Raw genomic sequence first — 14,711 nt, 5'->3', positions numbered from 1 at the left:
TTCGTTCCTGATTATTAGAGATCAAATCAAAGAGATCTCAAGGTAAATAATCTACTTGCAATTAATTGATATATGGTTTATGCTATGGTGATTAGTATTTGATAAGAAAATTTTGAAACTTGTCTACTTATCGTTTATGTCTATGAGATCCTTATACGCTTCCGCAAGTTGCATGTTTCCAACAATTGGTATCGGAGCGATCATAGATACGTAATCGATGGTAAACAAAATCAAAAATTTATCAAATTTAATTTGTTAGCATAATCTATGTTTTTCGGTGTTATTGCTAACTTGTTTTTGCAGGTTGAAATTCTGGTTATCATGGTCTAGTTTTTTTTTTTTTAATTCTGATTTTAGAATTGTTTAGTCCGAATAAAGGAGTAGGAATTTTTGTAAATCGAATTTTTAGATTGTGAACTCCGGTTTGAAGGAGGCTAGGATTTTTTTTTGTAAAAATAGATGAAGAAACGAATAGACGAAGGACACCGACAGCGTTGCTGCCGCTGCCGACTACTGCTGCCATCAGAGGCAGTTGCTGCCGTCACAGGCAGTGCAGCAAGTGCTGGTAGCAGCTTTGGCTGTAGCCAGCAGCTGATGTAGTGCATCCGGCAGCCAACGGTCACCGTTGGAAGCTGTCGGACAGATGTGGGCGGCGGGGGGCAGATCGGGTAGTGGGTGCGGGGCAGTTCGGGTAGTCTGGGCAGCAATGTTTCGAGCAATTTTCAAACAGGGATTCCTAATCGAGCAGAGATTCTGGCTTGATTAAGACCATGATAGCTAGGACTCTTGATTGATTTGGTTTCCTATTTTAACTACGTCTCCTATTTTAATTGTATATATGATTGTAATTAAATGCCATGCTAGATTAGGATTCCTATTTATTTATGGATGTTATCTAAACATGGAAATTAAAATATTAATTACTCAAAAATAAAATATTAAGTGGGAGAAGGGTTACACATCACCTTACGGTCCCCATCATTGGCTCAAAGAAAAATATGTAATAATAAAATTCAGAAAGTTGAGATATTAAATGTGACTACGGCATTATTTTGGGAAAATCCGTTTTTAACTTAAGATTCTTTTCGGAACCAAAGTGTGCAATCCGACCCATGCATTTAAATATTCTAATTTATGATTAACAATGCAATGTCTATAAAGTTCTGTCGAGGATTGAGGTTACTTAATTGCGCGCTGTTTTTTGGAAAGCCCCCTCTTTCTTGGGAACGACCTGGTTGCTAGATTTGTTAATCGTTAAATTGAAAACCTATGGTGCTGCGATAACGGTTTCACTTCATGGAGAAAATCCGTAACGAATCTCGATTTTGGGCGGTGATACCAAAATGCGTAAATTCCGGTCAATGCATTTTTTAAGATATCTCAATTCCAAGAGTTTTGGAATTACGGAAATATTTTTTAAGTTTGGATTATTGGTAAGAAAATTTAATAGAGATGTAATTTAAAATATGTGTTGGCTTAGACCTTCCTCCCTATCGGAAATTTTCGATTACAGATATCTCAGATTATTAGTTTTCTTGATAGTCATAATGGGTAGTCATTTATTATAAAATTATTTTCCCATCAGAATAAATTTTATGAAGATGGTGAGATTATGATCAAGTGATGGTTATACACTTAACTATAAATTATGGAAATATTTCCCATCGAAATCAATACCATTATTTATAGGACCAAAACAAGTTAACTAATTAATTTACATTTGACATGGCGTGTTGTCTAGACAATGAAATTTAATGTGAACTAAATTGCATGGAATTTATTCTCCCATCGAGATTGGAGAATAAACTATGTCAATTGGAAAAGAAATTTGGATATTGTGCTCACCTCTGAAGGGTACAAATTTGTGTGATTGAAGTATGCCCTGAATTGCCTGAAGAGGGTGCCACTGATGAGCAAATTAGTGCTCACAAGAAGTGGAAGAGGCTGATGAAATGGCTAGATGCTACATGTTAGCGTCAATGTCAGACGTGTTGCAAACATAACACCAGAATATGACAAGTGCCTATGACATCATTTATAGGCTAAAGGAGATGTTTGATGATCAAGGTAGAGCTGCAAGGTAGACTGCCATGAAAACACTCCTAAACACCCAGATAAAGGAAGGAGCCAATGTAAGTGAGCACACTCTTAAGATGATGAGTCTTTTGAATGAGCTCGAAGTACTTGGTATTGATATTGATGGTGAAAGCCAGATCGATATCGTACTTCAATATCTTCCTGATAGCTATGAGAATTTTCGGCTGAATTATAACATGAACAAAAGGCTTTATACCTTGCCGAAACTTCTCAATGAGCTTAAAGGAGCAGAGAAACTTCAACCTAAGCAAGCTAAGGTCAATTTGAATGAGAAAGGATCTTCTACTAAAACGAAAGGTATTAAGAAGAAAAAGACTCAAAAGAAGAATAAATTAGTCGACTCCAAGGGTATTCAATGTGGAGTGAAAAAGTCGAAAGGCAAGTGTTTTCACTGTGGCTAGAAGGGACATTGAAAAGCAATGCTAGACATGGCTAAGCAAGAATACTCAAGGTGGCTTTCTTTTATTTGTTGCCGAAACACAATTAGCGATTGTGTCTACTGGATCTTGGTGTGTAGACACTGGAGTCACTAATCATGTTTGTAATTCGTTGCAGGGGTTCCAGGAAACCAGACGACCAAATAAAGAAGAGAGTTACGTGCTTTTGGGAGATGCAACAAGACTAAGAGTAGAAGTAGTAGGCATTTTTCATTTGAGTTTTAGTAGTCATAGGACTTTAATTTTGAACGATTGTCTTTACGTACTAGTTATAAGATGAAATTTACTTTCAGTTACATCTTAAACTTTGAATGGATATTGTTTTGAGATTGATAACTCTATTGTTATCAGGTACAATAAACGTTTTATCTGTTCTGGTACTTTGGTAGATAATCTTTACATTATAAGTCCAAATTCTGCTATATGTAATGAATTGAATAACTCAACAATTTTGCCATCTAAGAGAAAGGAACCTTCGAAACCAAATCAAACTTATCTTTGGCATCTACGCTTAGGTCATATAAATCTAAACAGGATTACTAGACTAGTACGAGATGGACCTTTGAGTTTATCAGAAGTTGAGGAACTTCCAGTCTGTGAATCATGTTTGGAAGGTAAGATGACTAAGAGGCCATTTTCGGCCAAGGGGTATAGAGCCAAAGAATGTTTGGAGTTGGTACATTCTGATATGTGTGGTCCAATGACTATCCAAGCAAGAGGAGGTTATGAGTACTTCGTCACTTTCATAGACGATTACTCAAGGTATGGATACATTTTTTTAGTGCACCGTAAGTCTGAAACTTTTGAGATGTTCAAAAGCTATAAGGCAGTTATGGAGAAGCATTTAGGAAAGAGTATCAAAACACTACGATCTGATCGTGGTGGTGAGTACCTCTCGGGAGATTTTATGGAATATTTAAACGCAGAGGGGATTTCATCCCAGGTGACTGCGCCAGGCACATCACAACAAAATGGTGTGGCAGAAATGAGGAATAGGACTCTTATGGAAATGGTAAGCTCGATGAGGAGTTTTTCTGAGTTGCCTAATTTCTTCTGGGGCTATGCCCTGGAAACAACTGCCTACATTCTGAACTTAGTTCCTTCTAGGTCAGTACCAACTACTCGTACTGAATTATGGAAAGGGCGAAAGCCCAGCTTGACCCATAAACAGATATGGGGTAGTCTAGCCCATGTGCTGGTAGGGAACACTGGGAAGTTAGAATCAAGAACAAAAGTATGTTTTTTCGTTGGATACCCTCGAGGTACCAAAGGTGGTTTGTTTTATAGTCCTAAGGATCAGAAGGTCATTGTCAGCACCAATGCCCAATTCTTAGAAGAAAACTATATGATGAATCACAAACCCAAAAGTAAGATTGTTCTTGAGGAATTAAGAGGGGAAACACAAGGAAACCAAACAACTCAAGAAACACCAGTTGAGGATAACGATCCAGTACCACATAATAGTGGGAGGATTGTGGAATCCCGAATTGATTCTGTTTAGAGGGATGATCAAGACATGTTGGGGAATCAACCAAATCAGCATGAAGATCCTGATACAAATCGAACAGAATCATCACACCAAAATACTCCAAACGAATAAACAAGGCCTCATCGTAGTGGGAGGGTAACTAGATTACCTAGTCGGTATGCTCTATTGGGTGAAGTATATGAAATGATCCCAACTGAACAAGATGTTGATCCCAATGACTACAAAGAAGCTCTCCAAGATAAAGATGCAATATCTTGGAAGAAAGCTATGAAATCTGAGATGGAGTCCATGTACTCAAATCAGGTTCGGGAACTTGTAGAACCACCAAATGGTGTAAAACCCATTGGTTGCAAGTGGGTCTACAAGAGAAAGAAGGGGGTGGATGGGAAGGTTGAAACCTTCAAAGCTAGGCTTGTTGCGAAAGGGTACATTCAGAAAGAAGAAATCGATTATGAGGAAACTTTTTCGCCAGTAGCCATGCTTAAATCTATCCGGATACTTTTATCCATTGCAGCATATTATGATTACGAAATATGGCAAATGGATGTCAAGACAGCTTTTCTAAATGGAAGTTTTGACGAAAGCATCTATATGGTGCAACCAAATAGATTTGTAGCGAGAAACCAAGAGCACCTATTATGCAAACTTAAGAGATCCATTTATGGACTCAAGCAGACATCCAGGTCTTGGAATATAAGATTCTACCAGGCCATAAAATCCTATGGATTTGAGCAATGTCCTGATGAACCTTGTGTCTATTGGAGGAGCAATGAAAGTGTGGTGGTATTCTTAGCACTTTATGTAGATGATATATTACTCATCGAAAATGGTGTAGGTATATTATCTACTGTTAAAGTCTAGTTGAGTAGTCAATTTGAAATGAAAGATTTGGGAGATTGGAAACAAAGAATGTTGGGCCTATCTTAATGAGTCTACATTGACACCATCCTGGCAAGATTTGGCATGAAAGATTCCAAGAAAGGATTTCTTCCTTACAGATATGGAGTCACTTTATCTCGAGATTAGTGTCCTAAGGATGTTGATGAGATAAAGAAAATGAGTCAAGTACCATATGCTTCGGCAGTGGGAAGCCTCATGTATGCCATGATGTGTACTAGACCGGACATATGTTATATGGTTGGTCTAGTTAGCAGACATCAGCCTAATCCAGGTATGGAACATTGGATTGTTGTAAAGCACATACTCAAGTACCTAAGGAGAACGAGAGATTATGTGTTGGTTTACAAGTCTGATGAGCTTATACCCACTAGGTATACAGATTCAGATTTTCAGTCAGACAAAGCTCCAGAAAATCAACTTCAGGGTATGTTTTCACATTGGGAGGTAGAGCCATTACAAGAAATCTTGTATTGCTAACACCACTATGGAAGCTGAATATGTAGCAGCTTCTGAGGCAACTAAAGAATCAGTATGGTTCCAAAACTTTCTTATAGACTTGAATGTGGTGCCTACAGCTCTGTCACCTATTACACTTTACTGTGATAATAGCGGAGCAGTTGCAAATTCAAAGGAACCAAGGGCTCATTCAAAAGGAAAACATATTGAACGCAAGTATCACTTGATACGAGAGATCGTGCGGAGAGGTGATGTCGTAGTGACGAAGATAGCATCAAAGGATAACTTGGAGAATCCATTCACCAAGTGCTTACCAACAAAACCATTTGAGGGACACTTGGAGGGCTTGACAATAAGATGTGTATCGTCATGGCCTTGAGCATAAATGGGAGATTGATAGGAATAGTACGCTAAAAGCCATTATTTTATGTAATATTCAAACTCGATTTATTTATTTGAATAAAATATATTTAGCATTTAAAATGAGAAAAGACATATTGGCATCAATATCTTTTATTCTATATGGTATATGAATTGGTGTGTAGAGTCTAAGCTTGCACACGGAAGATCAATTCATAAGTTCCTATCGAATATAAGTAAGCGATCACAGCTAAGACGGAATTGGACAAACCGTCGGCTTGGCTGTGGTATAGTATTTCAGTATACCTATCTTGGTTACGGAGAGCGGCAAAGCTTGAACTTACTATACCAGTACACTTGGAGTGTATTAATCAGGACTACGTGTGAGTCAAATTTCTCAGTCTGACTATATGAAAAATTGTACACTCACACAGACGTTAGAACTATTCATATTCATAATTTATTAAAGATTATTAGTACATGTGCATTTAATGTACGAGACTTTGATTTACTAAAGGGTGAGGTCTTTTTGTACAAGCCAACAAACACCAAGTGAGTTGGATCACCGCATTAAATGTACGATGGAAAATAATCTGTTAATAAAATTCACGTCCAATTATGGATTGATAATACCCTCTTGTGAATGCTTATAAGATTTGAGATTGTGTCAAAACCCTGTAGGTGGATTTTAATTAATCCGAAACATTCAAAATAAGTTAAGCGGTAAGCTCAAGAAAATATTTAAAGATGTTGACTAAATATTATATGTCAGTGGCATATTTAATTGACTGGTATTTGTAACTTAACGTGAGGAATTTTATGAGCAAATATGACGAAAGGCTCAGATTTCATTTGAGATAAAACGGGGAGTGCAATTATAATATTTTAGTGGAATATATTGTAATTTATGAATTATAATTATGTCCATGGGTTTGGACTGATAATTAAATTCATAGGAAGCCTATGTTTTATTTTTCCTAATTGGTCCCCACTGTAGCCCAGAAGCCCAATACTAGAAGATACAGGAAAACCAAAATGGACCGGAATTAGGAGAAGGAGAGGCTTAGGGGCCGGCCCACCTAAGGAGAAAACCCTAGGTGTAGCCGACCCTATAAATACACACATAGTATGTGTTTTGTTAACATATGTTTTGAGACACCAGTTGGCCTCTCTACTATCTAATCGTTTTCACTAGTTTGGTTTGTGTTCTTGCTCAACCAAAAGTTGAAAACTCAAAGAGTTTTGGAAAAGAATCAAGATTCTTATTAAAGGCAAAGTAAAAACTGTCTCTACAAAACCCTCCTAACGACATATATATATGAATAAGAAACTCTAATAAGTTTAGAAAACCGAATACTACTTTGAAACAAATAAAGAAATTCAAAAGAAACTAAAACACCTTAGTAAAAAGGGAAAACATCAATTTTCGGCCTTGATTAGAACTCTTCAACAGGGTTTGATCCGGGATTTCCTAGCGGAATTTCAATTCAGTCCTTAAAAAAATATTATGGGCCTCATAACTCCAAGCGGATCAAAAGTTATGACCACTTTTAGATTTACTGTTAAACCTGCTAAACCAAACTTCGTTTCTTAAACTTTCGACGCTCCAAACAATCCAAAAACTCCTTCACAACGACGTTCACGTCAGTTCTTTAGGTTATTGGAGAAAAGAGACTACCCTCTCAATCCAAGTTTGGGAATTGGTGCATACGGTGAAAGATCCATAGGTTTGAGCTTAGTATCAAACTCACTGACTCCATTCTTCGTTCCTGATTATTAGAGATCAAATTAGAGAGATCCCAAGGCTAATAATCTACTTGCAATTAATTGATATATGGTTTATGCTATGGTGATTAGTATTTGATAATAAATTTTTGAAACTTATCTAGCTATCGTTTATGTCTAATACGCTTCCGCGAGTTGCATGTTTTTTACACTTTGTACTTATGAGAATTATTACATCAATTACTCGTCAAACTGCGCACCTAAAACACAAAGGTAAAGCAAGAACAAGAAGAGAGAAAGGGTGAGCCAAATGCCCAATAGGGTATAGAAAAGCCAATGACATATGTCGAAAAGGAAACAAATATAGCAAATCCAAAGATAAAATGAGTCTACCGAATATGATGATCCCAGAATGATGCCCATGCAACAACATGATATAATAGTTCATCAAATGAATGCTCAAATTCAATGTAAATATTTCAATAAAATGAATACATTTCCAACTAATCCCCCAGTCACTGAATATAATAACAACTTCAACTATTCATCTACCACTCAGGCAACCACAAGCAAAATATTTCACAATTCATTTAGTGTAATTTTAAATATACTTATAAATAAAAATTTAATTTCATTAAACCAATGAATTTGGAAAATCTTTGAACAACATCCAAAATCAAGAATGCATGCACCAGTTTCTTCCATAGAAGAGGTCTAGAGTTGACAAAGAATTGGGAAATCAACAATTTCAAGGGAAAAGACCAAGGACACAATCCGAGAAAGAGTTCAAGAATACCAATATTTCACAATCAACTCTAGAAACCTAATCAAATGAAGACAACAAGTTCAATAATCAATAATACATCAAGGACTAGGAATTTAACTATTAGAAGTTCAAGAAATACACCATAGCCATAACAAAGATACTAGAGCATCAAATTGTAATTAAGAACAATTGAATCAAAGAATTCACCTATGGCCATGCAAAGAGTGGTCTCAACAAATATTACAGCATCAGGAACAAGAAACAATAATGACTATCGGAGTACTATCTATTGAGTCAATACCTATAAAACAACACAATCTAATACTAACAATGACATATCCACATTAATTTGGGTGGAGACACTTGTCCCCAATGACTTTTTGAAAATACCACTAATGTATATATAACAAGACATCTATGCCCCCAATGAATTTCAACTTTCTCCGCATTTTATTTTTAAAAATTACAACTAAGGCTTAAAACTCTTTCTTACCTCTCTCATGTGATTGGTCCTCTTCGATTTTAAACTAATTTTTTATATTCATTGTTTACTCTTTCACTCATGTTGATATTTGTAAACCAATGTAATTATCTCTAATAAATATGTATAGTATATCCAATTTCCTTTTTAATAGGGTATATATGTTTAGTTAAAATGGTCACAGTCAAAAAATTTAGACATATAATCCCTCCGGTCCAACTTGTAGATAACGATTTGATAAAAAAAAGTTGAAATATTTATTACTTGAAACTATTGTTAGTGATTAACTTCGTGCCATATAAATAATTCAAAAAAAATTCAAGACAATCCCCCGGATCCTTACTACTTATAGTTGTATCTCAATTGAGTCCAAATCCTGGGTTCACCAATGATTACTGAAAATATCAATTAAATCGATTTAAATAAAAAATCCCAAATCCCATAAACCTTAGAATCTCAAATTATCCAAGTCTCAAGTAACAAGCTTCTAGGTTTAGAAGACTTACCAAAGGTGATGAACAAGGTAATACTACTGCTTTTATTATATATGTCGCTGACATGATTGTTACTGGTGATAATATTGAGGAGAAGAGAAAATTGAAGAGATATTTGGCATTTCAATTTGATATGAAAGATCTTGGGGGTCTAAAATATTTTTTGGGTATTGAAGTCATCAGATCTAAGGAAGGAATTTTTTATGACAACAAAAATATGTTATTGATTTATTAACAGAGATGGGTATGCTTGGATGTTAGCCTATTGATACGCCTATAGAATAAAATCATGGCCTTGAGAAACTATCTGATCAAGTTCCAGCCGAGAAGGGTAGGTATCAAAGGTTGGTCAGTGGACTAATTTATTTATCACACATGACCAAATATTGCTTATGCTGTAAGTGTGGTAAGTCTCTTTATGCATAACCCAAGTGAGGTTCATATGAATGTCGTGGTGAGGATCTTATGGGGTCTTAAGTCTGCACCAAGAAAAGGTTTGATGTTTTCCAAAAATAATCATCACTTATCATTGGATATTGTGTTCAGATTGGGGTGGGATAGGAGAAAGACGATGCTCAACAACCGGATATTTTACCTTTGTTGGAGGTAATTTAGTTACTTGGAAGAGTAAAAAGCAAAAAGTGGTGTCTTTATCTTGTGCAGAAGCTGAATACAGAGCGATGGTTAAAGGGAGTCAGGAACTATTATGGTTAAAAAGACTTATGGGAGAACTTGGTTTTCCTACTGGGGGAGCTATGGAATTATATTGTGATAATCAGTCTGCTATCAAAATTGTAGAGAATCCAGTACAACATGATCGTACTAAACATGTGGAGATTGATCGAAATTTTATATATGAGAAGTTCGAAGAGAAAATAATTCGAGTGTCGTATGTGTGAACTATGAAACAGTTGGCTAATATTCTCACCAAAGCTGTTGCGAGTCGAGGATTCAATGATTCACTTATCAAGTTGGGCATGATTGATATCTATGCTCCATCTTAAGGGGGAGCGTTGGGGTGAGTCATGTACCATAATTGATTCTGTATTATTTGTAATTACGTATGATTGATTGTTGTATTTTATAGGAGGTGATTTATAGGGATTATAACTAGTTTCTTATTTAGACTAGTTGACTATTGTATGTACTCTATATAAAGACTGTACGTGATATATGAAATACTACCTTTTACCCTAATTGAGTGTAATTGCTAAAGTACCAATCAAATAAAATGTACTAAAAAGTTGTCCTTATGAGCCAATTCATGTCAAACAATCAGAGGAATGAAATTACAAATATGTCACTCATCAACACGTGCAAAACAAATTATCTAGAAATTAAACTCAAAAAAATCAAGTTTAAAGTAATTGATGGACTCTTGATCCAACGCATGGAACAAGAATGAATTTGAGAATTAATCTTGTTTTCTATTGAATTTCTTTGATACCCAAAACAATAAATCAATCGACTATTTGTAGCCATAGACTACTGAGTCTAAATAAAATTCTAATTAGGAATTCTAACTAGAATAGAATACTAACTTAAGAAAGTAAAGTGTAACCTAATATCAAGGCTATTATTATTAGATACTAACACTAAACTAGTTTTGAATAAGTGTTTGGAACCTCATAATTCTAGGATCTTTGACTCCCGCCAAAGTATGTATTGATATCATCAGGTAGATTGCCCTAGTCAGTTTGGTCTCTTCTATTAATACTTCTTCTTAGTCCTCTTCATTAGTCCCGACAATAAATACATGGGCCACCTTGCATTTGTGTCCTAGCATAAACTTCTAGTCACAATTAAAACACAACCCCCTTTCCCTACACTTCTATATCTCCGAGGGAAGTCATTAGAAGGTCATCCTCAGGCCATCCGTGTACTTAATTCAGAAGCCTTTCAAACTCTTTCATGCAGTCACGTAATTCTTTTGTTTGCTTAACTCGGGAAAGGGCTTCATCATGATTAATATACCTTGTTGGTCTGAACCTGGTGAACACTTCATGTTCGAAATCCTTCTACCTGATTTCTCATTTCTTTTTATGGTATATTTGTTCAATCCACTACTACAATAGGTTTGCTTATCATTCAAGGAAAAACATTGCATAGTCAACCCTGTCATGTTTTGCAATCTCTTGGAACTTGAAGAATTGATTGGCTCTATTAAGCCATGAGACTAGATCATTACCCTTGAAGGGTGGGAAGACCATTCTTCGCTTCTGAGTATCCGTAGTTCTTCCTCGAGGTTGGGCGATTTCCTCTTCATCCGATGATGAACGTCGAGATAAATCTATCGCTCACCCTGTCGAGCTTTCATCGCTGTGATAGCCACCTTTGTTGGCTAAATCAATGCTATTGTCTTGCTTCCTTCGTCTCTTCACGAGTAACTCCTCCAACCTAGTCAACTATTGCTAGGTATGAGCAAAACGTTGTTGAGCTTCTTGGTTGCTAGAGTGGACCTCCATGCTAACTACTTGGATGTTGACTTCTAAGGCTTTGATCCGCTCCTTGGTATAATTCATAATGAGTTCTCTCAATGAAAGCACCAATGATGGATTCTTAATCCAACGTGTGAAATAAGAAAGAATTTGAGAGTGAATCTCGTTTTTGATTTAATTTCTTTGATACCCAAAATAATAAATCAATCGCCTATTTATAGGCATAGACTACTAAGTCCAAATAAAATTCGAACCATGAATTCTAATTAGAATAAAATACTATCTTAAGAAAGTAAAGCATAGCCTAATATCAAGACTATTATTATTGGACACTAACACTAAATTAGTAACTAGAGTTTGACTTTCTAATTCATTTATTAGTGACTGCATGATTGTTTCCCTTTTTCGAACACTCTCTTTATTGATCAACTACTTTGGTAGATCGATCGACTATGATTATAACTCTGACTCCTTAAAATAGTTTTTTGTTAACTAAAGTGTCTCTCAATTGATACAGATTCGTTTCTAAGCAATTACAGCACACTGAAATACCCTCCAAACATATATAATAAACCCCAAATCCCTCTGTGTCAATTTCTAAAGTTTTTAACCCCAAGTTTGCCTATTAAAAATTGGTTACCCAACTCAAATGGATATGTACTCAACACGTGTTGGTCCTATAAAGACCATAAAAGTACGAGACTTTATAGTGGGAAAGGAGATAGAAGAAGAGGAGAGATAAAATAAAATATTAATTCAAATTTGGGATATGCAAATTGGAAAACCTAAAATAGGTTACCATTTATAGTGTCCGTTAGAACATGTTAAATTGAAAAAAGGTATATCCAAAATAGGTATCTATTGGACATACTATGACCTTTGAGATGAGTTTCAATATTGACTAAGACCAACAACAACTTGGTTAGCAGGCTGCCCGCCAAGACATGTCTTGTGTTTGAGTATCACCGAGAGCAGGGGTTGGATGGTAGGATGACAGGAGGTTTACAACAGCTCCTGTTTTAGTTTAATTATATGATTCAATTTTTTTTAAAATTGTTAAAATATATTTTATATTTTGATCGATTTTACAAATATATTTTTGTTGAAAACAAAAATCAAATTCAACTTGAAATATACATGACAATTATGGACGGTTGCATATAAATAAAAAAACATATATATCGTTTACAAGTTGAATTTGATATTTGTTTCAAACAAAAATAATATCGTATGATTTTGTTTTTTTAAAGGTCTAAGACCTGAGGCAAAGCCAATACATAACTAAAGAACTCTTCTCTTCCCACTGGGAAGACGAAATAAGAACATCAACCAAGAAAACTAGACAGAAAAAATAAGGAAAAAAAAAAAGACAAAGATCACTGCAAAGAAGAATCCATCCTAAGGGTCAAAACATGATCCCTTTCCGCCATTGACATCAGCTTAACCAAGACCTCATTATACCAAACATGCGCTAAGAGAGACATTGCACCTCTCTTTGCTAATGAATGAGCAACCCCATTAAGGTCTCTTTGCACATACAACACAGTCCAGGATGAAAAAACCAACCTAATTTCCATGACCACAACACCCCAATCTGAAAGATTTTCAAGCGTAAGGGGGTCTCCGACGGCCTCGATAATATTTAAAGAATCACCTTTAAGATTAATAGAATGAAATCCCAGATGATTAGCCAATTGTAAAGCTGTGAGTGCCGAGTACGCCTCTGTCATTTTTGATAATACTTCCATACCCTGTGGCATTATGAACAACACATAATGTAGCATCAAAATTAGTCTTCACAAAACTCACACTAGGAAGAAACCACTTTGGCCTCAAGGAAGATGACTCAGGAGGAAGGGGCCCTCTCTCAACTGGATGATTTGAATTAAGAAGCTGAATGCATTCACTTGCTGCCATGAAAATTTGGGAGGCAGGCATGGACTTTCCCCCATGTAGAATAGTATTTTGACGGTGCCATATCAGACGGAACGTCGCCGCCAGAGTAGCCATGCAGGAGGGTTTAAGCATTCTTGAAACATAACCCCAAACTTATAAGAAACAATACCCAAACAAAGCCATTGTTTGAATACCTTTTGAGCTGGACCACAGAGCCTCGATTGCATGAGGCAATAAAATAGGGCATGCATAATTGATTCGGGACCTTGGTGGCATAATGGACATATTTTCGACAGAATAATCTTTTGATGATGCAAGTTTGAATAAGTAGGAAGAATATCATGCGTCACTCTCCATAAGAAAGATTTTGTGGATGGGGACTTGAAGATTCCAAATCATCGACCAATAATATGTTGAGGGGGAGCAATAAGAGGAACTCGCATTACTTATACCAGAAATTTCCAAAGCTCGGTGATATCCACTCCTAACCGAGTAATTGCCTTTCTTGGTTCTGCTCTAAAAAAACTTATCTTCACTAGCACGAGAGCATATAGGCTGCTGCAGAATTGGATTGGCTTCCTCCGAATTAAATAGATCCTTAATAAGAAGATGATTCTATTACCCCAGCCGATAATCTATAAGAAGGTTTATAGTAGAGCTCCGAGAAAACTCCAATCTCTAACATTATCTTTGAAAATGAGAGGCTTGGAAGTCCACTTGTCTTCCCAAATACGAATAGAATTTCCAAGACCAACTCTCCATTGCAGACCATCCTTAATAATACCTCTACTCGAGTATATACTTTTCCACACAAAAGAAGAGTTTGAGAGAGTCATCATCAAGGAATGAATATGATCTAAAATACTTGGCTTTAAGCACTCTTGTAACAAGAGAAATCCAGATTTTGAATAATTCGCCAACCCTATTTGACAAGTAGAGCTTTATTAAACACCCCAAATTCACGAAAACCGAGACCACCTGCCCCCTTGGCTTTGCATAATGTATCCCAAGGTATGTATCCCAAGGAAGCCAAGAAATCCTATGTCTGCTTTTATCTCCTCGCTACTAAAATTAGTGGATAATAGAATTTAGGTCATTTTAAAACTCATTTGGAAAACGAAAGACTTGCATAATATAGGTGGGGATCACATGTAAAACCATCAAATTATAAA

The sequence above is a fragment of the Tripterygium wilfordii genome, chromosome 11 (genome assembly GCF_013401445.1).
Source record: "Tripterygium wilfordii isolate XIE 37 chromosome 11, ASM1340144v1, whole genome shotgun sequence".
Taxonomy (NCBI): Eukaryota; Viridiplantae; Streptophyta; class Magnoliopsida; order Celastrales; family Celastraceae; genus Tripterygium; species Tripterygium wilfordii.
Note: the sequence above shows the minus strand (reverse complement) of the source record.